Genomic DNA, 4,019 nt, shown 5'->3' on the forward strand with positions numbered 1-4,019 from the left:
CGGGGCTTCAAATCCGAGGGAGCTTAGAGCATCTTCAACAGTGGCTGCAAAAACCGTGCACGCGTGGTAAAACGCGATTTTAGCGTGCGGGGGATGGTTTCGCGCGCTCCAGCGGAGGCAGGAAAAGATGCGGGCGCGCGGGAAAAAGAGGGTGGTCGTGCACTAGATTTGGCGCGCCGCTTTCGGCACGCCTATAAATTGCTGCGCCCGCCACGCGGCTTCCGATCACTTTCCACCTCGCCACGCGCTCTCTCCACGCTTCCTCTGCCGCTTCCTCGCGTCACCGCCGACGCACCACCATGCCGCCGCGCCGTCGGGGATCTTCGGGCTACCGCGGCGTCCGCGAGCACCCCTCTGGCGCCTTCTACGCTGAGATTTGGTCCGGGGACGTCTGCCTCAGCCTCGGCACGTTCGAGACAGCGCACAAGGCCGTCCGCGCGTACGACGCGGCGGCGTGGCGCCTCGGGAGGCCTCGCCCATAGATGAACTTTCAGGACGTCTGGACATGTGAGCAGGCGCAGGCCGTCGCCCCTCTGCCGCGGCTAATAACTGACGCCAACCGTCAGGAACACCATCGGCGGCGGCGCCGCCTCCTCATCGCCGAGGCGGACAAGCGAGCCATGGCGGAGTAGCGCCAGCGCCACCCGGAGGACGTGGCCAACGAGCATGCCTTCAGGGCGGAGAGGAGGGCAAGGCGGCGCGCGGAACGGGCGGACAGGCGTCGTCGGAAGGCACTGGCGATATCGCAGTGCGATCTGGGAGCGGCATCATTCTTCTCTAGCGACGATGAGCGATGGGAAGACGTGTGGCTTGATACGTCGGACGACACAAGCGAGGAGGAGGACGACGACTTGGAGTAGTTTCTAGTTGTATCGTAGTTTTTACCTCGGATTAGTGTCTTTTTTACCTATTTATGCTAGATGAACTATCTATGTATCTCTTTTTTTATCTATGTATCACTTTTTTTATTTGTTTTGAGCGCATAGAGCAGTTTATTTTTTGCAGCGCTTGCTAGAACGGCTCGCGCGCGCTAAACTTTGCAGCGGCCGTTGGAGCAAGTGCTTCTCGTGGCGCAAAAACTCGCGAACAGCGTGCTGCAAACGCTTTTTTAACGCGCCACACGTTACGTGTCTGTTGGAGATGCTCCTAGTGCGTGAATAACTGATAAATAATATCACCGTCCGTGTTGCTGTCAAATGGCGTGGACAAGTAAAGATGAGGCAAAGCTGTTGGGAGGATGGGGTGGTGTCCCTTAACTCATCTACTGTCTGCGACGCATAAATACGAGCGACCGCGCACACAACCGTGGGCAGAGGTCTTTGCTTGTTAGCACCTTCACACTTGCTAGCAGAGGAGTATAGCTTGTTGCGAGATTTTTTATTTTTGAGGGAAACGCGTCGTGAGATGGCTGCGTCGGTATGGTTCTTCTGGATGGCCTCCCTCGGTGCCATCCAAGTTTTCGCTCTCAGCATCCGCCTCCTCGCCAATCTCGTGCTCTTCCTGCGCCGGCCCAAGGATCTCTGTCGCACATACGGAGCCTGGGCCGTCGTCACTGGGCCAACATCAGGCATCGGACGTGCCATGTCCCTGGAGCTCGCACGGTCTGGCCTCAATCTTGTCCTCGTAGGTCGAGACCCCGCTAGACTCCGACACATCTCCGAAATGATCTCCAGGACTTACGCCATGCAAACCAAGACCGTGTTGTTCGATTTCTCCCTCGTATCCACTGTGCAAGGTATAAAAGTACGGAAATCCGATCTGGCTACAGTTCGCTGCCAAAGGGGTGACAAACGAACCCTTTTTGAATTTAGTTCTGAGACGAGCAAACGCTGACAGCTTTAAACGAAAAATTACCATCCGTAACAGAAACTGTAATGTCGCTCTGAATGAAATTGTCCTCCCTCACAACTAAAAATGCAGCAAAATCGTCCGCAAATGAGTCCCCCTCCAGATGAACGTTCACCAGCTAAGGGGGTCCTAAAAGTAGGATCCCGATCCTGCAGATCCACTCAACCTTAGACTCCCCTATCCTAAAAAAAAACTTAGACTCCCCTTCACCAGCGATGTTGCTGCCAAGTCATGCCTAGTTGGCTGGGTCCGGGTCATCGGCGGCCCCACACCTCGCTGCCGCTATACCTGTCACTCCTTATTACATGCAACTTGCCAATAGCAAACGTGTAAAAATCAGTACTATTAGCATCGAGTGTGTGTCGTTCAGATCACTGATCAGTCTTCTCATGTCGTTCAATGTTCTGCAGGTGAAGAGGCGATGAGTCGCTTCCGGGAGGCCGTGGCGGGACTGGATGTAGGGGTGCTGGTGAACAACTCCGGGGTGGCGAAGCCCGGCGCGGTGTACCTCCACGAGGTGGACGTGGAAGCGTGGGTGAGGATGATATGTGTGAACGTACTAGCGCTGACGGAGGTGACGGCCGAGGTGCTGCCAGGGATGGTGCGCCGGGGCAGGGGTGCAGTCGTGAACATCGGCTCGGGCTCAGGATCTGTCCTCCCTTCCCACCCTCTGTACTCTGTCTACGTCGCCACCAAACGGTACGTCGCAGAGCTCTCCAGGAGCCTCTCCGTGGAGTACGAGAGTGCATGCATCGATGTGCAATGTTAGGTACGTAATCGGTGTGTGGCGCTCACATCCATCGTGTCACCAGATTACCTTTGGTTGTGTCGTGTTTGCAGATCCCATTCGTGGTGGAGACGAAAATGGTGTTGAGCGCCGTGAAGAACAGCTTCTTTGTTCGTCCATGGGTGCTGAGCCCGGACGCCTACGCGCGCGCGGCGGTGCGCTGGATCGGGCACGGGACGCTGTGTATCCCTAACTTCGCCCACCGCCTCCAGTGGTGGTTCACCTGTCTCTTCCCGGACTCCTTCAAAGACATGAATCTCCTGAAGCGGAATTTGCAGCACAGAGCCATCTTTAGGAGGATCAAGCCGTTGAGGGAAACTCGGGCGAACTCACGGGACGGTTGTGTTCCTACGAGTGACAAGATCGGTGCTGGTGTTCCCTCGGATCAAGGTGGTTCAGAATTCAGAGTTCATAGTTGAGGAACACGGGGCTACTTGACTGTTTTGTGCCGAACTTAGAGCATCTCTACTCAATCTCTATGAAATCAGTCCTTTTTATATGATCCATTATACTTTAACTCCTTACATTTCATCTGTCAAAAAAGAAGGGTTCCTAGCCGAACTCTTAAATTTAACTCCCTAAAAAATGGACCCTGGTATCTATATCTAGTGATCGTTCGATAGGAGCACCCGGGATACCGAACAAGGCGTTTGGGGTGAGCCGTTTTATAGACCGAACAAAAGCATTTATTTTGGCAACCCAAGATCCCGAACACACGCGACACCACCGCGGCGCTCGAGCGAGACCCGAATTTCATCGAGGGTGCCCGAAAAACCTCTCCAAACCTCATATCCCCATCGCCGCACCACCCTAACCCCCAACTTCCCCCGATCCCCTCTGTTGTTCTTCCTCGTTCTTGAAGCTGCCATGGGAAGAGCGGATGAACCATAGGGTGATCTCGCACTACTAGAAAAACATATGTTGCCTTGTGTTTCTCCATGTAGCGAGTGTATATTATCGGCCGCCTGGCTTACACATCTGAAAGCCGTATCTCAGTGGAGCGGCACATGACAACGACAAGGACCTGGGCGTACCTCCACGTACGGCATGACATGGCACAAAAATGCTCGTTGTATAGAAAAAGACTCGATGTATTTAGGAGAAATCTGAGTGTGAACTTGGAGCACACGGCAAACACCCGGGCCATGTGGTCGTGCTCGTCCATGTTGACGCCGTCATGATGGGCGGCGTGTAAGCCGTGCGCCACGCGTGTACACTATGTCCCACCGAGTATTCACATGGCGTAATTATAGCTGCCAGCCTTTGACTACATTCCCTTGCTGACACACAATGACGCCGTCCCGTCATTGCACCTCGTGGTTGGGCGGATTCCGTTGCCAGTAGCCATTAATGGCGGCATAGTGCCGGGCACCTATCGGCCACC

The 4,019-nt window shown here is 54.8% G+C and overlaps 1 pseudogene; it reads left to right on the plus strand.

The window, feature by feature from the left end:
• The first annotated feature begins 1,404 nt into the window (after window positions 1-1,404).
• On the plus strand, window positions 1,405-3,054 carry LOC123164131 (very-long-chain 3-oxoacyl-CoA reductase 1-like; annotated as a pseudogene).
• The last annotated feature ends 965 nt before the right edge of the window (window positions 3,055-4,019 follow it).

The sequence above is a fragment of the Triticum aestivum genome, chromosome 7D, assembly GCF_018294505.1.
Source record: "Triticum aestivum cultivar Chinese Spring chromosome 7D, IWGSC CS RefSeq v2.1, whole genome shotgun sequence".
Taxonomy (NCBI): Eukaryota; Viridiplantae; Streptophyta; class Magnoliopsida; order Poales; family Poaceae; genus Triticum; species Triticum aestivum.